Source organism: Eretmochelys imbricata, chromosome 5 (genome assembly GCF_965152235.1).
Source record: "Eretmochelys imbricata isolate rEreImb1 chromosome 5, rEreImb1.hap1, whole genome shotgun sequence".
Classification (NCBI taxonomy): domain Eukaryota; kingdom Metazoa; phylum Chordata; order Testudines; family Cheloniidae; genus Eretmochelys; species Eretmochelys imbricata.
In genome coordinates this window covers 113,203,250-113,227,558 of record NC_135576.1, presented here as the reverse complement: position 1 = coordinate 113,227,558, position 24,309 = coordinate 113,203,250, and the positions used below count along the sequence as shown (strand labels likewise).

Sequence of the window (24,309 nt, the reverse complement as noted above, 5' to 3'; positions counted from 1 at the left end):
AAATTGAGCTACATTTACAAGGTGACAAATACCATTCAGGAAACAACCAAGAGGAGAAACTCACCTAGGATGTGGGAGACCCAGCTTCAAATCCCCCTTCTGGAGCAGGACTTAAACTCAAGTCTCCAACACCCTCATTGACTAGGCTATTGGGTATGAAAGGGCTGCCAGCTCCTCTGCTTCCAGTTTTGCAGATCTATTCCTTCATTTCCTTTGCTTTTCATTTAAAAAAAAAAACACAACACAATTTTTAAAAGGGTAAAAACAAAATGCACAGAAACAAAATGTTTTGTTCCACCCAAAACTAAATGACTTTTTGGATTCATCAAAAAATTTGGTTTTAGTTTGAGTTGAACTGATTTTATTAGAAGTATTTTCAGACCTGTCAGTGAATCAAAAACATCAGTTATTTGCCTAGCTCTATTAGGGAGGGCTCTGAGTCACGCAGCACTGAACCGCTCATTTACATTTCTTCATGAACAACAGTGCGGGGGTTGGGGGAAGCAAACAGAAAAAAGTTTCTCTGTTTTCTAAAACAAACCGGACAATGTATCAGAGAGAGGGTAGGATATAGAGTGAGGGGAACAGAGGGGAAAGTATATTTGCATTGATTAAAATCAATACAAATAGTGGTGGGGCACATCCAGGTACTAAGACAGTAAGGGAAGCTCAATTTGTTCTTTAAGCTGACCTGTATTCCTAAATTGATCAAGTTTGCTGAGCTCAAACACCTCACAAACAGCTTCAGACAATACCAATGCACTACACTGGCATGAATGCGGTTAATCCTGTCTCTCCAGCTGAGCTAACAGAGGGGCAGGAAGAACTCCATGATTATAGCACTGAGTGCTGTTATTTATGGACGAGGTGCATGCACAAGGGACCCTTCGGATGCGAGCATTTGGCCCCAAGAGAAGAGAAGGGGTAACGTACATGTGCAAAACACCTGGTTGTCCTGAGCAGTCACTCCCTTATCTTAGTCCCCCACTTCCTTCCTCCACTTTGTAATATAGTGTTGATAGGACATCCCCTAGATAACCTTGCAACCTAATTATGGTACAAAACAGAGGGCGCTACCTATTGAATCAATACTATGCAGGAAACTGCTCAGACACTGGGAAGTTGTTTATACAATATGTTTCAGTACAATTTGGGGACTTTCCAGGAGCCAACATAACTGTGGCAGGTTGTGGTTTTCTTGTTGACCAATAAGGCCTACCAAAATCCTTTGTCAGTCAGGGTTCATCTTACCCTTAGCAGAATAGAGTTCTTTCTATGTGACATTTCATAGCATGGATCAACATTCTTTACAGTCACTAATTAACCCTCACAATATCTCCTGTAAAGTAGACAATGATTCTTATTCCCAATTCATGACTTTCCCAAATCCACAGAATAAGTAACTTCCTGAACTAAAATTAGAACACAAGAGTTCCTAGCTTTCGAACTTATATACACACTGTCAAGGTTCCTTCCCCACTCTGAACTCTAGGGTACAGATGTGGGGACCTGCATGAAAGACCCCCTAAGCTTATTCTTACCAGCTTAGGTTAAAAGCTGCCACCACCAAAGTGTTACACAAAGAATAACAGGGGAAGTGCCCACTTGGAAACATCTTCCCCCCACCAAAAAAAAATATCCCCCCAAGCACTACACCCCCTTTCCTGGGGAAGGCTTGATAAAAATCCTCACCAGTTTACATCGATGAACACAGACCCAAACCCTTGGATCTTAAGAACAATGAAAAAGCAATCAGGTTCTTAAGAGAAGAATTTTAATTAAAGAAAAAGTAAAAGAATCACCTCTGTAAAATCAGGATGGTAAATACCTTACAGGGTAATCAGATTCAAAACATAGAGAATCCCTCTAGGCAAAACCTTAAGTTACAAAAAGACACAAGAACAGGAATATACATCCCCTTCAGCACAGCTTATTTTATCAGCCATTTAAACAAAACAGAATCTAACGCACATCTAACTAGATTGTTTACTAACTCTTTACAGGAGTTCTGACCTGTATTCCTGCTCTGGTCCTGGCAAAAGCATCACACAGAGAGAACCTTTGTTTCTCCCCCTCCCCAGCTTTGAAAGTATCTTGTCTCCTCATTGGTCATTTTGGTCAGGTGCCAGCGAGGTTATCTTAGCGGCTTAACCCTTTACAGGTGAAAGGGTTTTTCCTCTGATCAGGAGGGATTTAAAGGTGTTTATCCTTCCCTTTATATTTATGACACACACAATACCAGTTTCCCATGTCTTCTGAATGGATATTCACATTTCAAGTTGAGAGAAACTGGGTGGGATGTTTATTTCATAGGAACAGCCAGTGACAGTGTTATCTTTATTACCAGAAAAGAATAAATCTGGAGTATGTACTGCCTCAATGCCTCCCAGGGTGCAGGATGATGCAAATAAATAATCTAATTTCTCTGCAGGCTCTTTATCCTCCTTAATTGCTCCCCATACTCCTTGGTAATCCAGCAGCCCCACCAACTCACTCTCTCTCTTTCATACTTTAAGTATATCAGAAGCAGGAAATGTGTATTTCCTGTTATCTGTTCTTATGACATTACCCACTTATTCTTCAAAATTCCCTGTAGCCCAGCTAATTTCCATTTTAAAATTTTACACACACACCCTTAATTTCTGTTGCTTTCTATGGGCTTCATTGGGGCGGGATTTCCATTTTATGAGCATCTCTCTTTGGCCGAAACAACCGTCTTGAGACTTGCCACTTAGCAATAGTGCTTTAGTTCTTCCTTTTCCAAGTAGGGGTCACACACCTTCTGTGACTCTGTTAAGGTTACTTAAGCAGCCTCCATGCTGAGTCTAAGGAATTTTATGTCCTCACATTTGACATCAGGACGTTTTTGTGCTAGCCATCTCTCATTGTTTCATTTTATAAAAGGCACCTAACCACAGCTCTAGGTGGATAAGAGTCCTTTACACATATATAAATAATAGGACTTGCTCTAATGTCCACAGTAACATGCTCAACTCATAAAAGTGAATCTACCTTCTCTGATGCCCCAACTTATCTGACACAGCCCAGGTAAGTAGATGTTCAGAGATTTGCAACCTCTTTCACTTTTGAGATTTCCAAGTGGCATCTGATTGATATGACACTCAGCAACAAAAAACAGTACAACTGCTGCCTTTGTCTCCCTTCCCTTAAATGTGTTATTTATCCTTACCAAACCAGTACAGGCTGCAAACCTACTTACCGCAGTAAGCGCCCTTGACCCTGACCGAAATGCTCTTTCGAAACAAGAGAAGAATGATGAACAATAACAAAATACATAATAAATATCCATTTTCAGCTAGCTACTCGTTCATCTAAAGTCTGAAATGTTTGAGATTGACGGAGGTTTTCATGAATACCTGGCCACTGGCCTTCTGACTGTTGCTGATGCTGCAAAATAAACAATATAACCCATGAGTAACGATGAACCAAGCTCAGTGTTTGCATTCAGAAGTCGCTTTTTCTCTGCTGTAGCTCTAGAAATGAGTAGACTACCCCGTAAAAATGAGCGTTTTGATTAAGAAGTGGTGCCACTGGGGTTTTTCCAATTCATCCTACAATATACGATACAGCCTTTATTTGGGGGAGCAAGGACCAAGTCCTCAGATTGACTTCATTGGAGTTATGCTGATTTACGCTAGCTGCAGATCTGCCCCACTGTCTCCTGCACTTGTATCTATATGGACTAAAATCTAGCAGGTTTCTCCCATCTCCAAATACAATTTATTTTCAAAATAAGGGTAATAATATCAAGACAGGCAGAAAAAGAGACATTCTCCGCCCAAAATAGGAGTACAGTACACTGCCAGACTTCTTAACCAGTCTGTAAGGCCAAATGTATCATTTTAGCCAAAATACAGTAACTGAATCAAAAATGATTGTCTTTAAAACTATCTAAATGGAAAACCCCTTTTCTCAAAAGGCTCATTATAAAGAGCTAAAATAATGAGTTGCCAAAAAACAATACCTTTCAATCACTTCCAATGCCACAGCTGCTTCAAATTTATTTTGAGATGCAAATTATAGAGGATTTAGTGGAGCCTTGCAAAAATTTATTCACCCACTCAGGGTAAGTAATTTCTCTCAACAGTATAGTCTGTCATTTACTCAGCCATAGGAGGGAGTAAATCACACTCTGCTGAGATTCAATTCCAGCTTGAGTAGATAGCAGGAGCTATAGATGGGATCCATAAAGGGACTTAGGTTGAGTGTCACGGAGTCTAACTTTTAGGTGCCTAGAGAGTTGTAGGAAAAGCACTGTGATCCACAAAGCCAAGTTAGGGGCCCAGGCTCTCTATGCACTGAATGGGGAGAGAGCGGCCCCTTAGAATGTGTTGGACAAAGCTAGCACGCTAGGCGTGGAGCTGCCTAAGCTTATCAATGGGAGATGCAGATGAGAGGCGTATGTGCTGTACTATTTCTGTCCTCTCTCCAAGATAGGCACCTACATCCAGGCTACAGGGAGGTGCCTATATCTTTTTAGCAATCCACGAATGGGAACCCACCATCTGGAGTCAGGGAGCTTACATACAGAAGGCATTTCTTACAGGAATTAGTGAGGTACCTGCCTCACTCCACACAAACCAGCCAGAGGTGGTGCTGATGGTGCCCCTCTGATAGCTTTTAGCCCAGCGGTTAGAGCACTCAACAGGGATGTGAGAGACCCAGGTTCAGTTCCCCCTTCTCTGCCAGAGGGGGAGAAGGGAGAACCCTGTTCAAATCCCTTCTCCCCGAGAAGATGGACCTGAATCTGGGTCTCCCACCTTCCAGGTTGCACTGTAACCACTGAGCTTTGGGATATTCTGATGTGGGTTTCCCGCAGTATCTCCTGTTGAAGCCGTTCCACTCTGAATAAATAATTAAAGCGAGATGGTAGGGACAGAGCCAGGGTCTCCCATCTCCCAGGTACGTGCCCTAACCACTGGAATACAGAAAGTCACTGGGCCAGAAGGAGAGTGTCATTTTAAGTATTTACCCCCCATGGAACAGTCACTGGGCCAGAGGGAAACAGAATGGCCACCACCACTGCCATCTCCTCCAGCTGGATTTTGAATGTGACCCAATCTAGTAGGCAGCCTCTGAGTATGTCTACCAGATCAGGCTAAATGCACCAGTTAGGGGGGCAAATGCCTATCATCTCCCAGTTCATGGATCGCTCTGTGGCTAAGGCAGGAGATGAGTGTCTGGATGCCCAGGGAGAGACAGCAGGGTGCATAGCCCAGCAGCAACAACATAGGTGCCCGAGAACCTTAGGTGCTGAATGAGTTTAGGCACCTACCGGATTCAGTGGGAGTTTGGTGGATCACAGGGAAGCCAAAACTGGGACTTAGACATCTGGGTCTGTGGTTTAGGTATCTAAACACCTTTTAGATCTGGGCCTACTTGCCTTATGCTCTCTTCTGTGAGTGAGCAGCTAGTAAGAGGGCAGAGAAGAATGGGAGGAACCCCAATTCCACCCCTCTTGCTTGTCAGCCAGAGTAGTTATCTGGCACACTGGGAGAGTAAGGAGCTGCAAAATAAGGTTTTAATTAATTTAATTCTCCAGAAGGACAGAGGGGTGGAGGAAGCTGGGGAGAAATTGTGATGTCACCATTCATTCGCTAGCATGCTCCTGGGATGGGGCAGCCATATGCTTCCCCTTACTTGAAGCAGCTTGTAAAGTTACAATCTAGCCCTTCATGATACAATCTAGCCCTTCATTATCATGAATGATCATAGAAAAGGTGAACGAACACATTTTGTGCCAGGGCTAGAAAATTCTCATGACAATCAGGCAAGACTTTCAGAGCATTCAGCCAAGACCTCTTGCCCACAGTCTATGACTTGATTATGCTCCCAGAGGACATAGGGCTAATTTGACCTATAATCCAATTTGTGTTTTGTAAAGTGTCTTCCATACAAACTATATCCCAAAATGCTTTGCAGAATTAAGTGACAATACCACAGGGACAGAGAAATTAAGGGGCATAAGGCAAGAGAGAAATTTAGGTTTTCAGAGAGATTGACTGGGCGAGTCAGGGAGCTGGAAAGGAAAGTGAACTTGCTATAGCACTAGGAAGGGTGTGTTCTTAGAACATGCAATGAGAGGTTCGGATGCTAGAATTCTTTTCAGACGTCTTCCCTTGCTCCCTATGGGCCAGATCCTATGGGGCTGCCTACAGAGTAAGGTATCATTCAGGGTGAGGAAAGGTGGCAGATTCTCACCCTGCGTGACCAAGTCTTTTTAGACCCAAGTTTTCAGAAGTATCCACTGATATTGGGTGCTTCTGTTTTTGGGTGCCCAACTTGAGACTCATAAGGCCTGATCTTCAGAAATGATAGGCAATCCCTTCTCAGACTGTAATCAGGAAATGAAGAGATGGTGTATCTATTGATAGAAAGAGGGAAACTGGCTCTTCCCCCATGCTGAGAGATTATTTAACAAATGGTCGCTCTTTAATCCAGGGGTGGAACACACCACCCATTTTTGCATTGTGTTTAGCCAGTCTCAACATCTTGAGTACATTTTTATGCATATTTCAACACATGCAGTGATAGATTCAGGCAGTAAGAAAATAATCAAGTTCAGCTTGAACTCACCAAATCACATCACCATGAGTGCCCTAAATTAAAAAGGTGTTTGTTATTGATTCCAGCCTCCCCACAGTCAAATCCTTTGCTCCTCCTGCATCTAAACCCCACCAAGTGCTAAATCCTAGAACCACTATTGAATGAAGCTATTTTGTGAGCATACAAAGGGTATTTTGTTAAACCATTTAAGACATATTTTACAATAAATCTTTTCATTATCAGAGGCATTTTAAAAATGTTTCCCCGTTAGTCACAGTTTGCGGATTCACTATGTACAGTATTACGTTTGGTAGCTGATGCACAAAACATTCATTTTTTATACTTAACCATTTAAAACCTGTTCTTCATTGCCTGAAGGGGCTAAGGAGGCTATGTAAACATCATTAGCCATAGCAGGTATTTTCATATTTTAGGTTGTTTTAGTCTGTAAAAGGTTTTCTCTCAGAAAGGAAAATCAAGTGAAAAACCATTAGATCATAGGCACAGCTTAGGGGACAGACCTTCAGTTGTGAAGTCAGTGGAGCTATGACAATGTACACCAGCTGAGGATCTGGTTCAGAAAAAGTTCATTTATCAGACACACATGCAATGGCAGGAGACACTACAGACCTACAATAAAACTTACTTAAGGCCCTGATCCAGAAAACAGATAGGCCAACACAGAGTCTTACATCCCCCCACTCCCATTGACCCTACACAAGCATAAGAGAGTTCAGTCAAGTACATCTGTTTGAAGACTTGGAGTTTACAAACACTCTGTAGAAGCATGCAGCACTCAATCCCTGCTCCAAAGAGAACTAATGTAGTCCCCTTTGCTGGGCTTTACCTCTACTGTTATCTTACATAACAAAAACTTCAACCTGAACTTCCTCCTCAAGTTTGCCTGTCCCTAGGACTTTCCCTGCGTAAATTCCTCTGTTCCACCTCAGAGTTTGCTCTGATTCAGAGGGTTATTCCAAAGCCCTCATAGCTTCATTAGAGTTGACAAGATCCACCTGCTAGTATGACTCATCCAAAATGCCTTTCTCTCTCTAAACAGAGCTCAAGCACCTAACATCAAGATAACAGAAAGGTCCTGCATCCCCAGACACAGTTTTGCAATGCATCAGCTGGTGGATATAATGAATGTGCTATATGAAAAACCTGAACAATTATGGAAAGCCATAAAAAGGCTATTGGAATTTGCCTGGGTTTTTATTTGACATTGGTATTCAGCCTTGCTAAATTTCCCAGGCAGGTTGAATTAGACACAGTATTCCCCCACCCCTCTCTGCCTTCAGTCCAGTCCAGTCCAGTCCAGTGCAGAAGGCATAGGTGTGGCAGCAAGGATTCCTGTATTTGATTTTTAACTCTCCCATTTAATTGCTGTAAAATGCTGAAGAAGATTCTGAACTTCCCAAAGCCTCATCCTCCCCCTGTTACAGCTGGAGAAGCTATCTACCACCTTTGGAAAGTACTCTGAACGTACAGAAGGAAAAGCTCCATGAAAGGGTTATTCATCTTCCCTTCCTGCCCGAAATGGCTCCATGGTGCTGCTTTGCACTGCTCAGCAGCTGCCATTTTTCAGCCCAGCTATTATTCCATTTTAGGGTTGAGTGAAGGGATCCCAAACAGAGCTTGAAAAAATTGAACATACACCTACTCACTAAAGGACTGAACCTATTAGCCAGAGGCTGATCCAAAAGGAGACAGCATTGTACAAGGCACTTTTTTTACCCCTCCCATTCAGAGGGATCCGGGGGGAAAAATCTGGGTAGAAACCCATTCTCTCCCCTCCTGGCTGCTGTCTCACTAGGACAGTACCCCTGAACACTATTTAGCCCTTTCCCCCTCATCTTTTGTATCAGAGTTGACTCATCGGTGCCTGATAAATTTGACACTCCTCCTCCCTCCATCCCCAGTTGCTGTGAAGGAGGGGGAACATTGCAGTCTCCTTCCTACTTTTCCCTAAATTATCTATTCATGGTTTCATCACTCTCCTGATACAGGACAAAGCTCTGTCTTTTCTTCCCCTCTTACTTGGGATGCTCTATTTCTCTTGTCCCTGACAATGGAGAGCCTTATTCTCTTTTACTCCTCACTTGCACTACCTGAGGCTTATGAGTTTCTCTGCTCCAGAACACTAGCAGACTCACATCTCTAGCACTAGAGAAGTGGCAAGAATGTCTGGGCTGCTGCTGGGCGATTCGGAGCAGCAGTAGTTTGCTCAGAGGAGTATCTCAGATTTTGATCATTTTCACGGCTACTTGGAATGTGACTGGCAAAAGCAGCAGCAGAACGGATCAGTCTCACAAATTGCACTCTGTTAGGACTCACACACCGGCCACAGTGTTTTCTACTTGCCACTAATTTTCTTTAATCCTCGCTTGTCCATCAGCTCATTAGGTTTGTAATGCACTTAGAGATCCTTTGGGATAAGACAGTTAACAGTCAGAGCTGAACAAAATCTGTTCTAAAGTGTGGCTCATGCCACTGACAATTTTAAAAAGGGAAGTCAGTGAATAAAGCCAGGCCATCTATACTTTGATTGTGGTTCAATCATCCTCTAAATGTAGTTAATAAGTAGCAGAATCATCAAAGGTTCTAAGAGTAGTAGCTTTGAGAGTAGTTTAAGGAGAACACTACTCATCATTTGTTATTCCAAACTGTTTCATAGGCAACATGAGGGTGAGCTTTGGGGAAAACGTGTGATATTTCATAGTTAACAATCATGGCTTTTATTTAGTAAACTTTAGATCAGACTCATGAAACATTCTTTTAGTGCAATGAAATCAGGGGAAAGTTAGCAAATGGGACATCGTGGCTGCATTGCAAGGTTTGTAATATTTATTTTGAAGCAACAATCATGGGGTATATTTCAATTGTGCTTTAGCTGTTTGGATGTAACATTTCTCCAGGGGCCAGATGGCTCAAGAGCCACCTTCACCTCTAAACTACTAGTTGGAATCCATACCAGGCTGGTAGTGACCAAATGTTGCTCCCTACTGAGGGCTGTTGAGAACCTCTGAAGTGAATTCATGGCTAATAAATAGGCGTCCATATCACACAAACAGCCCTGTGGTGAAACCTATTTGACAGTCCCAGCAGTGAAGCAAAGGACTAAAGGTCCAATTCTGAACATTTTTCAGTCCTTCTTTCCTGCAAGGTAATGAGTGCACCCCATTTCAGCGGGAATGGAGAGCAGTCAGCTCATCCCAGAATCAGGCCCTGAACACACGTGTAGTATTTGGTCTATTGTGTGGGTAACATTGTGCTTAGTGACTATATATCTGGACCCACCAGCATTAAGCCACTCAGGTCTACTGCACTTCTCTACCCATTCACTTTAAAGTGAACCTGTCTCCTCGGTTATTCTCACCAGCTATCATCTCCCTCAGCGTCATAACCAGGGGGCATGTGACAAAAGGTGGAAAGTGTCCAAAATTTAAGACACCATTTTTTCAAATTGCAGAACATATAGCTGATGAAATGAAACATTATTGATGCTAATGATAACTACTTCATGTTCAGATAAACAGATGTACATTACCAGCCTCCAGTTTCTAATCTATTCTTCTATTTTATCTTTCCTTCCATATATTTGCATCAATATTTTTTTCTTAAATCGATTTTGCTTTGTTTCGTTTTCTACCTCCATCCTTCCCATCTTTATTATATTACAACAGGCATCAGCAGGTAGTGCTATTACAGAGTCTTCCATTTTCTTTTTCTTAACATGAGAGAGCAAATATTCAGTCTCAGAGAGGGAGCTGTGCAAGCAGTAGGAGAATTTGCTCTCTTTGTTGGTCTCTGATTAGAGTCAATTCTTGAGGTCGAGTTGCTCTGTGAGAACCTGGCATTAATGTGTAGGCTGAGATTTCTGAAGGAGAGGAATGTCTGGATGTTTGTGACCGCTCCTGGTCCAGGACTGGTTATGTGTGTAAACAAAATAAGATACACTAAGAATATTCCTAGATGCCATGTCACTGATTTCTCCTCTGCTAGGAAGCTGATGTGCAAGGCCTTGGACATCTATCACTCAGCAGAGGGTTGACACTGGTTTCAGAATGGGACAATGGCATCAGAAGAAGGAGCAATGATATTTTTTCAAGTTAATTTCTTTTCTTTCACTCCCTTTTTCAACATCTTCCCTTTAGCTCTTTTAATTGGCATTTCTTTGCCTATACTTTTATCCATGTACTTTACCACTTGTCTCTGTCCTTCTTCTATTATCAGATTGTCTTAAATTCCCCCAGCATCTTCAGAACCTCAGTGAGCGATTTTGGCTCGCACTCAACCAGAAAAAAATGGCACTGGTCTCCATGAGACTCTGTTCTCTCTCCAACGGTATAGACAGCTCATTGTGACTCTGAGCAACCAAAAATACCATGAAAATTCTTCACAGCAAGCAAAGCTTGATTCTAACAGCCCTGATTAACCAGGCCATGCACCACATGCAATAGAACCACTGTGCAAGACTCTCTGAATACTATAGTGGACGTGAAGAAACCTTTCTCTGTCTTCTACACTACATGGTATAAACTCCAAAAACTCTTTATTTTGCATTTAGTCAAATTCAGCCCAAGGATCCCCCCCGACTTTAGCCACCTATCTTGTTTCATCTGTGGTAGGTCATCTGTAAACTACAACCACAAGGGAAATGGTTGAAACAGATAAAGATTCTTAGGGGCTCTCATGATGATTGTTTAAGTCAAGAGTTTATTACAAAGCCTTACCAAACCACAGAGTGAGAAGAATCAGGTGGCTGAGCAGCATCGCTCAAAGCTATCTGAAAGTGCTTTAATTCCACAACCCCAAGACTGCATGGGAACATAATTCTTCCCACCTGCTATTTACAGTTTCAGAAAGATGTGTCTTATGGATCTATTGTGACAGTAGTTCTGCCCGCATGTCCATTCCCACAGGTGCTTCATTGTGTATGCAAGGACTACTATGATGGCAGCAGGGAGAACTTCTCTCATGATAGATCCAGGGGGAAACATAACTCAAATAATCCACGTTTTTCATTAAAAAAAAAAAATCCTTTACCCTTTGCTTTCTGTTCTGTGTTGCCCCATTCATCATGAACAGTCTTGGAAGAACATGATGGCCCCAGTTTCATCTTGAATGTGTGATCTTGTGGACCTGCTGTAAATAGGTCTCCATTCGGGTGTCAGCAAGCCCTGCCACATTGTTTATCTCATGCAAAAACTGAAAGAGTAATTGTAAAAAAACCAAAACCCTCCTCAGTAATAGTTAAAGGGAAGGGGGAAATCCATGTTTGCAAAGATGATCTTTCTTTTCAAGCAACATAAACTAGACAATCCTGTTAAATGTCAGAACCATTAACACAGAGAAGGAACTATGCTGTATGCAAACAGAGAAGTTATCTATGTTATCAGATGAATAATAAAACAAAACATTTTGCACTTAGAGCCCCTTTCCAAGGATATCCAAGCACTGTAAAAACCTTAATGAACTCAGCCTCTCAGCACTGACGGGTTTACCAAGTCTTCCAAGGTCCCACAGCTGGTCAACAGACTGAAGGTCAGGATGTCTGGATTCTTTTTTGTTGTAATCACCAGTCTTCAAATTTATTTAAAGTTTTTTGGTGCCCTGGAAAGGATTCTTATATACTTTGTATTCACCAGAAAGGCCAGCAGGGACAAAGTAATTCAACAACTTCTCAATGGTCCGTTGTGCCATGTGTTAACTTTCACTAAATCTACTGCACCAAATGGAAAGTATTGTAACAGTCAGCAAAAAAAGTACCATTATCTCCTCTAGGTGGTGCACTCATCCCTCTTAAAATGTAGATGCCATCTGAAAGCCACTGCAAGACTTCTGTTGTTGAGCTTACAATTTGCAGATCCTGTACAAAGAATTTGCAATAGAAATAAAACATGCCAAGAGCTTATTTCAACCAATGTGTAGTTGTATTTGTTGGCTCTGTTGCCAGAATAATGTGAGGAACACAGCAGGACATTGCAGTTTTAGTCCCAGATAAGGCCCTGTTAAAAGAGTGAAGGTCATCAGTCCCCAGAGCAAACTTTTAAAAACACATTAAGTCTTCCGAAAGTTACTTTACAAAGTCAGTAAGCGATGAGGGTATGGTCTGACTTTTTAAAAAGACACCTTAAAATATAAGAACAACAGTTGTGGTACCCCAGAAACCCTTAACGGTGCCCCATCACCCTGCCCACTCTAGCAGGATTAGAGATCTTATGTATCCACACCAAACATCAGCATTGACATTAGGAGTCATATATTCTGCTATGCAGAGCATACTGAATATGGTAATTCATGCAAAATTTACCTACTACATCTCTGCAACCTGCACAGTCACGGGTTAATTCAACCCCTTCAATTCAGCCTCTGTGCACAAAGCACTGGCATCTCATCACTTGCACTTATGATCCATAGAAAAGATTGATTCATCATGAGAGCTGGGCAAAAACTTTTCAGATGAATAGTCTGTATGAGGAAAAATACAGCGTTGGTCAACCCAAAACTATTTGACGCACATAGTTTTGGCCATTCACAAAATGGCCGGAGGCAGTGGAGGTGGAGGGAATGATGGTGGTTCTGCTGTACCACCCCCTTCTTCTCTCATAACCTTAGCCCAGTGGTTAGAGCACTTACCTAGGATGTGGGAGATCCAGCTTTGAATTCTGCTTCTGTAACAGGCCCAAAATAGATTTTTTTTAAAAAATTCACCACAAATTTTGAAAGATTCAGGTTGACCAGAACCTAAATGTTTTTCAATTTTTCAGAACTGCCACCAAACCAAAAATTCAGTTTTTTGTCCAGCTCCATCCATTACACATCCCACCTTTCCAATACAGCTGCCTCACAACAGCCATGTTAAACATTTTAACCTTTTCTTAATCACACTGTTCATTGTTGTGTATTTCTGGACTTAGTTCATACCTTTTATTCTTGTTATTAGCATAGAAGCTGTTAAAGATGTTGGGATAGGATGGAGGGGAGTACAGGCAAACTGCTAAAGTACATTTAGTGTCAGAGGTCCCTATCTCCCTGTGTTATGGGTTTGTATAGTACTTTGCACAAGGGGGCCCAACCGGTTAATATTAAATAATAATACACAGGCTTCATGATGTCCAGTAGCTGTGATACAATAACACCTGTCCAAGATGTATGCCTTACATGGGAGCTGCAGAGAATAGTAGGGATACAGGGCACAGTTAAGGTTATATGGGATAACTCTCTGTGGTTATCCATGTATTCCAAGATTTCTTGTTTTAAAATTTCTGACTGTAACTCACCATTTCCTGACCTTTCTAAGTTTGTTTTTGAAAACTGATGCTAGTTAGAAAGATTGTCCATTCTTCTAAGGGCACAGAAAATGTTATGGTTGTCATAACAAATGGAGGAAACCATACACTTCTCTTTTGTGCCTTGGAAATCTGAAACCTCTCTTGACCAACTACAGATGCCCCCTGACTTACGTAATCGCTACGTTCCGGAAAGCCTTGCGTAACTCGAATTTTGTATAAGTCGGAAACGTATACCCATACGTTACACAAAAATTTCCGCAACTCGAAAATCCTATTTCCGGCTTATGGAACTTTTTCCGTAAGTGCGAATTTGCATAAGTCAGGTCTTGCGTAACCCAGGGAGTGTCTGTATACCCAGTCTCTTGAATGTCACAACACCAGCCAGCAGCAACCCCCTGGAGGCAGCAACCCCCAAAATTCCCTGCCTATAGAGTACATCGCTAGGTCTATGTAGGAGAGATGTTATGATTCTGCCTTCTTCCTGCCTGTCTGGGGGACAATGGTTGTTACAAAATGAAAACACACTGAACAGTCTGATGCAGGAGGAAATTAAGATCTTAGTCTTCAATATTGCTGGCACATCACTGTAGATAAAAACCTTTCCTGGGCTCGCGTACCAAACTGTGGCTACAAAAACACACACAGTTAATAACAGGAACAAACCTAGGACCTTTACTACTCACAACACAGATCTATAGGAGAGCTCCTTGGCTGTGAAATAGTAGGTTTTATTGGGACCAGTCACTAGAGGGAGTCATGATCAGACAGATGCACTAAATCAGAGTATTACATACAATGACTACACACAGTTTGGTAGCTGTACAGAGCAATGCAGCAATTATCAATTTTTATTTAAATCAAAGCTTGATTTAAGGGACTTAACTTTTTAAATTCATTTGGAATAATCATGATAATACTTTGCATTCTATAGCTCCAGAGATTTCAAAGCACTATATAATCATTAACATAGTAAGTCTTGTGGTAAGGGATAGAAAAGGATCTCTTCACTCACTAATTTAATGTAGAATGCCGCCAGCTGTGGGACGCAACACAGTGAGTTTAACAGTGTGTAGCAACATTCCAAAACAATTTATGACAGGAAATGATTAAAAATATAGTATGCAACTGAAACAGCAGGGAAATATAATGAAACCTAATATAACTAGCTGAGTTAGAATGTGGCCAGGACAACAACCCTGCTCACATAAAAAGTGACATGAGATTTCCAGTAACCTCAAGCAGCTTGTTTCACATATCATCCAGCAGGTAGCTCCTCCAGCATCACCATACTTTTAACACTGTCTTGGGAAACTGGTTCAGTTCTGACTCAGAGAGGAAGAGCGTCATCTCTTGACTCACCAACACCTTTTCCTGCAGTACTTCAGTGGTCCTTGGAGGTCTCCCATTCAAGTACTGGCCCACCCTAATTTGGTTATCTATGTCATTACAACACATGCTGCTGTAGCAGAGACCATAACTGGCAACATAAAACAATTACCAGATTAAGTCTGGTGTCTCATCTTATTTCTCTTGTGTGGTTGACTAATTATATTTGTGTTTTGTAGGGTTATTGTAATTTTGTTGTGTTATTTTGTTATTGCGCAACTCATTTATTTGTATTTATTCTGACATTTATTAAGTTTCATATTGGTACAAACTCGTAGAGTTAAACCACATTTTATTGCATGGTTAGGGTTGACTTATTTCAGGCTGCTCTGGCCTCTAGAAACAACCATGTTTGGGTGATCAGCCTACAACACAATGGTCCCTTGACACCATTAAAACACACAACTGTCTTGCAATGGAGACTGTGCACTGTGGTTTAACTGTGTCCCAGAACCGTGCTAAGGCTTTGGTCTTGGTCGCCAAGCAGGAGTCAGGAACACAGTTAAAATAAAATAAAGTTCAGCCCCATCCCCTGCAGGATTAAATTATGTTTTGAACATAAGAGTATTGCTGTACTGGGGTTGAGTCACCCAACACTGCTATTTCTACAATGAAGATGGGCCTTTTGCAATACTTGGCTGAGTACAGACCTGAGTAAATCCTGCACATAGAATATTAATTCAATATTTTTAAATTAATTCACTTCACCTGTGCTGGCAATGTAACTACTCTAGTGAACAAGTTTACGAGCAAGTAGGTTTTGTCAAAACAGTGCATTGTAAGTGAATACCGCAGAACACTCGTGGAAAGCTAATCTCAAGCTCCAACTCTTGACTGATCTCACTAGAAGCCTGATTCAAAGGCCTTGTCTGCACACAAATCTGAACCAGTCTAACTGACTAGATTTAAAAGCAGACACTTAGTTAACTAGTGCAAGTTTGTTTGCAGACAAGGCCTCAGACTTGCACTCATCCAATCAGGGACCAAAAATACGTCATTCTGAACTGCAAACAACACATGTTTGCAGTTCAAAATGCCATTTTGAATTGCAAATATTGAATACTCATAGCATAGACTATTGACTATACCAAGCAATGCTCCCTGTGAACAGTAGGAGCAATCCATAGGCTTTATGTTGGCATAAAACACTTGAAGGATTTTGAACAAACAGAAATTTCTGGAAAATGTGATCTGTTCACGGACAATTCACAAACCGTAAAACCAGGCAACATTGTTTCACCTATGTTGCCAGAGTTGCACTCGTAATGGAATTTAGTGCTCTTGGAAGGCTTGTGAGTGTTGTGCATTTTTGGAGCACGGCAAAGAAGAAACAAGCCAGAGACAATCATCCTGTCTCCAGTTAAAGGTGAACAGCAGCACACACAAATTCAACAAGCAGTCCTTGAATAAGCAGGATCAAAACTAGTGAATGGTTCAAAGGTCAAACTCAGATACTCACTGACTGGGCTGCAAGCAGAACTGAAACTAAAACTCCACACGCAGCAACACCTTCTCTTCTGTAGCACAGAACCCTACACCCAGGCCTGCCTATTCTCTGGCTTTTGGCTGTCAACTCAGGCTTCTGCCAAGTTGCTTCAGCCATGATCCTCCTCTATTTCTGCCTTTCAGCTACACCAACAAAGCTTTACAAGTAAAGAACAAATGGAAAAAGATGGAGTTCATGTCTTTTTTTCTTCTTTGCAATACCTAAAAAGCAGCCTGAAACGTGTTGTGTCTCTCTCCCACCCCACAAAAAAGTGCTTAACAAAAGTTAGAAATTCATGTCTTGTCTACCTAGGAAGGCTCTATGGCATTTGGAAAACCAGTAAAATTATGTCTTGTCAAGAGTCAAAGAACTTAAGTTCAGCAATTGGAAGGGGTAGGGAGTTTTAGTCAAACTGTTTAAAACTTTGGTTTTTCACTAACATTTATTGAACTCCAATGTCCAGTAAATACATGGGAGAAAGGATGTTTTTGTTAAAGTTTAAACATTGCCCACACACACACCACCATCTCAATTAACAGTGTGTTTTCCTTAAATCTCCAGCTCCTGGATCCATCTGATTACATAAGAATCTCAGCTTTCAGGTTTAAAATATGTTTCTAGCCCTCATGGTTATAGAGAAAAGCTTGAAAACATGAACCCTAACGGCTACAAACATCAGAAGACAAATTAAGGACCCCCAACGTTGTTGGTAGTTTTAAATGTGATCAGTTAAGCCAATCCCATGATTTTGAGGTCTAAATCATGATTTTTCAACACTTGTGTTTGACAATACCTGAACTCACAAGCTACATCTCCTAAAATCCTCAAGGACTCCTCCAGCAAGCCATGGAACATGAGATTTGACATTCCTGATTATTGATTTACAAAGCAATTAATAAGCCGGGGCGGGGGGTAAATTCTGGTGCTTTCCTCCTTCCCACAAATCATCTTCAAGAAGCCATAAAGGGCATAAACCTAATCTAATCACATCCTTTTCAGGACAACTTTTCAAAAAGTTGTGGCTTCCCCACTGACACGGGGGTACTCAAAAGTGTAGCGGCCTCCTGACTCCACTCCTCAGCCAGTAGCCCCAGGGCCATCCTTAGGCATACTCAGCATAAGCGGCTGAGTAGGGCACCCGAAAATTTGGGGCACCATCCCCGCGCTGGCCGCAGCTGGAATCCTCTCTTCTCCGGCCCCACCCCCAGAGCAGAGTCCCTCCCTGGACCCTGCCTGCCTGGGCTGCTCAGTCTCTGGCGGGGCCAGGACAGGAAGAGCGAAACTTCCACGAGTCGGGGGGGGGGGGGGGGAAGGAGGACTTAAAGTGACAGTGTGCTCACTGTCTCTCACACTTCCCTAACACACACACTGTCTCTCTCACACAGAGACTGGCTCTCACACCCACATACACTCTGCCTCTCACAAGTAACAGTCCCCCAATACAGATTGTCACACACGCACACAGTCTCACACTCCCCAAACATACGTTCTGTCACACAGTCCCCAACACAGTCACACACACACAGGGTCTCTCCCTGTCTCTCTCATATGCACTGGCTCTCTCTCACGCACACAAACACACACACGCGCGCTTGTATTATTGTTGTTGTTATTACTGCTTGGTACTATCTGTCAAAATGCTCGTGGTGAGCCAGGAGTGGCGAGGGGCTGCAGGAGGGCTGTGGGCTCTGGCAAGGTGCAGCCCCCCCGTGACAGTGCAAAGCCTGCCTTGAGCCACTGCCACAGTGTCTGCTGTGTACAAAGCTCGTTATGTGTCAGCAATGGGGAGGGTTCTGGGGGTCTGCGGGTGGGGTTGGTGGCTGTGCCCCCTCGACACACGGGGGTAAGCAGCGCCGGCTGGGGACCGCCTTCAGTGGAGCATAGGGGCACCAGTTTAATAACACTGCATAGGGCCCCATAAATCCTAAAGATGGCCCTGAGTAGCCCAATATGCTAAGGGAAAAATCTAGGAGCACTTATTTCTTTGTGTAATGCTCTCTTTGTAGTCAATTAAACATTTGCCTAAACAAGGAGTGAAGAACTGGGCACAATGTGATTAGCCCATGATACTGGTGGATTGGCAGGCTAAACTCCCATTAAGTTCAATGGTGCCAAGATTCCACTCCAAATGTTTTTGAAGTGTAGGGATAAAGTTTTAAACTTTGTTCATTTTAGTCATAGGAGTAATTCTTACTCATGTGAACATGACTGGATCCAGTATCTTTGGGAAATGTCTCTTTTTTTCCTCCTACATAATTGTATTAATTATGACAGTTAAATTGGAATATAAAATGGGTCTAAAGGTTCATAGTTCTGTGCACACATCTAACCTATAGTTAGAAAGTCAGTAGCCTTTTGGAGTTTGGTTGAATAAAACACAGCTGTGCAATTACACTATAAGAACTTGTTTATCAGAAGTAATCAGTCACCATATGGTTGAATACCCTATACACTTTGACCCATTCATTATAATCTAAATGGAACGTATTACAATGCCATTCCCAGTATATATGTGTGTAGAATGGATTCTACACTAACTAAAAGACCTGTTCTTAGGAGTAAGTCTTTTCTGATGAGAAAATGTGAAGACAGTGACATGTCTGGTGACTTCAGAAATTACTCTGCAGTTGACAAATATGGAGTACCATTTGGCTACCCAGATTGAGTGCAGTCTGGTTCATCCAACTGCTTTAGAACATTCCAGTGGTCTAGAAATGCAAACCACAAGCACAAAAATCCACGTTTAGGTAGGACCATACAGGCACAAAACTCTTCATAGATTAACTAATTAGTCATCCCCAATAGCTCTGGGAAATAGATGGGTAAATATTATTCGCACTTTTCAGATGGGGAAAGTGAGGCAGAAAGACAAAGTGACTTTCCCAAGGCCACGCAGCAAGTCATTCGCAGGGCCAGGATTCAAAAAGCTCATGACTCCCAATCTTGCACTTATTCTTCCAGACCACTCTGCCCACAGATGTCATGAAAACAAACAAAGCATTCATTCAGAAAAGACAGCAAGGAGACTTTTCAAACTGGAGAACTTGTTCTTGTTCCAAGTTCTGAATCCATCTCCTCTTCTGGAGTTAACTAAACCTTGGGATTTGAAGACTTTCCTGTCACTGGAAAATGACTATACAACAAATTATATAGATTGTTCCTAATAGAGTGGGTCACCAAAATGTCCATCCTAAAAACCACATGGAAGAGAAAGATCATCTTACTGGACCTCCTATGGTCCATGAAGACCTTCCTGGTGCTCAACACAATTCAATATTTTGAGACCCTAGAAGTAACAGGTTAGAGTGGTTTAGAGGGAGGCAATCTGTTGTCCACAGTTTGAGAATCACTATCCTAATATAATAGTCTGTTTTACAGCTATCTGACACATGAAAGGCACTGGTTACTTGTATGAATGCCCCTTTCTGAACGTTCCCTATATTTCCTGCTGTAGCCCACACAGTGAGTATATTGCCATGCTAAACTCTACTGGGAGAAGGTTTAGCTCAACAATTTAAAGAATATTAATTCAGCCTCTGACACAGCAACCATAGTTGGGGCCAAATTTTCAGCAAGCCTCCTTAATTACAAAAGCATGTGCAAAATAGGTAACTGTGCCCACAGATAGCCCATTTACAGACGCAGCTAAGGCAAATGCCCATAAAGTTAGTAGAGCTGCGTGTGCAAATGCAAGGTTTTGCATCTGCACACAGTTAACAATGTCAGCTGAAAATTTAGCCTTTAATTTCCATCGTTATATAAACATCATTTAACAATGGCCATGGCTAATGTAGTTTCAGTTTCTGCTTGTACTTCCAGGCAAAAAGAGGCATTTTATGGCCTTATCATTATGCTCATCCACTGTCTGTTCATATATTTATTTTGGACAATGATAAAGAAAGTTTACTCACCAGTAATCCAGAGTGTCATGTTCTTCCCTTCTCCCCTACACTCCAACAGCCTTGAATATATCAGTGTTATGGTACCAAACAGGAATCAAAATTTGCCAATCAACAGCAGCATTTAGACCTCCATCTCCCCTCTTTCCTTTTTCCAGAGAGAGTAGAATAAGTAAAAAGAACAGACAACATACTCCAAGCAAAATCCACTATGGGATTTAGGTTGGAAGGAGAGCAAGCTGTGACAAACAGGATTACTGTAATTAATCATCCACCGATGTACAGCTCTTTTCTACCTGGCAACAGCCTTGACTGTCTGTGCAAACAGCAGAAATTCCAGGAGCAGGACTGACTTGTAATGGAGCTTAGAGAACTGCTCTTCCAAATTCAGAACCTGCTATAGATGTCAAGTCCAGCTGACACTGGCAGATGAATACCAGAGGAGCACCAGGTGGCTCCCTTACAAACAGAGGCAAACAGTGCAAGCCCTGAAACTGACATAATGTAGGAAGAGCGACATTTAACACATTTTGGAAATGGCCAGTGTCAGCATTGTGTTCTTGTGACATTTGGCATTTTTCTTAAAATCCCAGTTCCTGGTTATCACACACAAGGATCTCATCTTTCATTTTCTTAGCTCACATTAATTAGCATGTGTTTTATGCCCAGAAGCACGAGGGCTTATATCTCTTTCCAAACAGTTTGGCTTTTTAATCCTTACTACTGCATCTTTGACTATTCTTGTTATCCCTATACAGGTCCACCCTTTTTGAGGGAGATATCTTGTCTCTTCCAGTACGAGCTGATGTCTACTCTCTCAAAATAAAAAGAAATAGAGATATACTTGACAATTTTAATTTTCATGCTCCCCCTCATCAAACATAGTAGGAGCTGATGTCTTAAGCCTGCCCTCTATCAACATCATTTTCATTTACTGAAAGGGTTTGGGGTGTACACGTCTCTTTAATACATATTAATTGAATGTTACTATGGCATTGTGTTGTTTTCTACTTACTGTGAAATAGAAATCATGATAATGAGCATGGATTTCTCTGTCACACTCATGATAAATGACATCTTGCTATTAGTACGATTCTGCTACAAATAATAAACTGCTACTGAGTAATATTCTATTGAATACATATTGCAGATGCTAAGTTATCGTCTTGAAACTTGTCTTTTTTTCATTTGACTGTAGATCTTAAATTATTTCAGACCATATAGTATTTGTCTGGTTGCTGTGGGATTGGTTTGCATTACTGTTTCTCTCTATGATGTGTGTACTGATTGATGTGTTTGCACTATACACTTGTGGCAATATGTGTGAAAGGAATAGCATAATCAGAAATTACTGTTTTTAGGTGGTGGTGGTGGTGGTGGTGATGCAGCTAATTCACTCTCACACGATTAACTTTGAAACCGGAAGTAATTGCTGTGAACTGGGTGAGAACATGAAACACCAATGATTGGATATACCCTCTGTCATTCAAACCAACAGCATATTCAACCAGAAGAAAAACACTGAGACCTAAACTCTGTGGCACAGTAGGTGTCAGCTAAAACATCAAATTTTCGGCCATGGTTTCTCTTGTGGTTTTTGTTCCTTTCTAAGAATCAACATGTGGGATTTTATTTAGGCTGCATCTTTAAGAATTTTGTGCTGTTATTCTTTTCTAGTTTGTTTGTTTTTTTAACTTTTTGAAAAATCAGAAAACACCTTTTACTTTTGCATTTTGCTGTATGTCTGTAAAACATTGTTTCTTGAGGTGTACGTCACATAATAACCCGCTTTGGAAGCGGCAGAAAACAGAATGCTATTTTTAAGTGTCTGTATGAACCACAGAGCCTAGGAGCAACAGTCCTTGAACTAAACAAGTGAATAAAAGAGCTCACCTTTTTACCATACAATCTGCAATATGTCTTCTTACTGATTATAACTTCCTGTTGAAGCACCCAGTTTAAAAAGTGAAGATGGGCCCAACAGATATGGGGCCTGATGCTCATCTACATTAAGACCTTCCTTTACAGTGCTCCAACAGTCACAACCACGTGAAGGCCCCTTTACACTGCCAGAGCGGTGAAAAGGGGCCTGAATGTAAATGAGAATCAGGCCCATGATGTACAATAATAGTTTAAAAAAGGAGTACTTGTGGCACCTTAGAGACTAACAAATTTATTTGAGCATAAGCTTTCGTGAGCTACAGATCTGATGAAGTGAGCTGTAGCTCACGAAAGCTTATGCTCAAATAAATTTGTTAATCTCTAAGGTGCCACAAGTACTCCTTTTCTTTTTGTGGATACAGACTAACACGGCTGCTACTCTGAAACCAATAATAGTTTAGTTAGTTGTGTCCTATATCTAGCAGATTTATTCAATTATTTTAATATTCACTCCTGCTACTGTTAAAATTACTTTGTAGCATCTGTAAGTATTAAAAGACAATGTCTTCCCTTAATATTTTTTCCATTGAACTGAGGTCTACGTGACAAGTTACTGTGTGACCTAATTCCCTAAAAAGAAGAAGGTGTTCTTTCTTCAATAGATAGTTCTGACATATATGTATCATGGTTATTTCTAAGGTTCCCATCACTTAAACATAAATATAATTTATGACACCATAAAAAATAAATGTTGAATGGGATACCAAGAGCATGAAAATGAACAACACACGACGAAGCAATGGAATATATATAGCGGTTCTGTTAGATAAAGAACCAATTGAAAAATAGTTCCCTAAAGGACCCAGTTTGCCCCTTTATTCACACTGAGTAGTATTTTATCCTGCAAGTTCTCCCACTCAAGTTAATGAGACTACTTGCAAAGTAAAATACTATTCTGTATTTTACTGAGAATTAGCCCTATCATGAGATAACTGGCAGAAATTGCTGGGATCATCTATCGGCAATAATGTAGAACTTAAAGTGTTTCCTGATAATGTGGATGTTCCTTTATAAAGAGACAAGGAGAGAAAACAATTAAGTTATTATTCCACTGTTTTAGTTATTTCAAGTTAAAAGATGTGTCAATAGGTGATTTCATGCTGTTTTGGACAACCATAGCTGGACAACATAACAGTCAAAGCAGTGAACAAGATATGGGTAGCATTCAAATTCAATGAAAGAATGATCTTAGAAACGTGTACATGTCCAAGTAGCCCATGCACAGGTATCAGGGAGTTCTTACACTCAATATGTTGCTTACAGTTGAGGGCACAATCTGGCTTTTAAAGTTTATTTCCACTATATGCTTGTACAGCACCTAGCACAATGGGGCCCTAAGGATATAGCGGAAAATCTGTAATACAAATAAATATTCTTTTCTTTTTACTTACTTAAGGTAAAGGCTTAAAGTGTTAGTGAAAACTGGAAGAATGATGAAGCTCTGGGGTAGAGCAATATGTTGTTTTTGTAGATTCAACAAGGACTTTTGTATTTTTTTTTCTCCTCAAAATCTTTCATTCTAAAGGTGAAAAGTACCTGGGATGAATGCCCTGGGCCATGGAAATTATAGGCCCTAGGCCCAAATTGATATTTTCTCTTTCTTAACATTTTACCACACATCTGATCTCTTAACCTTCCCATCTGTCAGCATCCCTGCAACCCCACAACATGGTTAGTATGATGACATGATTAAATGTAGCTTTTCCACTGTCACATAAGTCTCATTTACTCC

The 24,309-nt window shown here is 41.3% G+C and overlaps 1 protein-coding gene across 14 annotated transcripts in view; it reads right to left on the bottom strand.

The window, feature by feature from the left end:
- The window catches only part of DMRTA1 (DMRT like family A1), a 238,354-nt gene that overhangs the window by 199,611 nt on the left and 14,434 nt on the right, over nt 1-24,309 (bottom strand). The window lies entirely within an intron of this gene.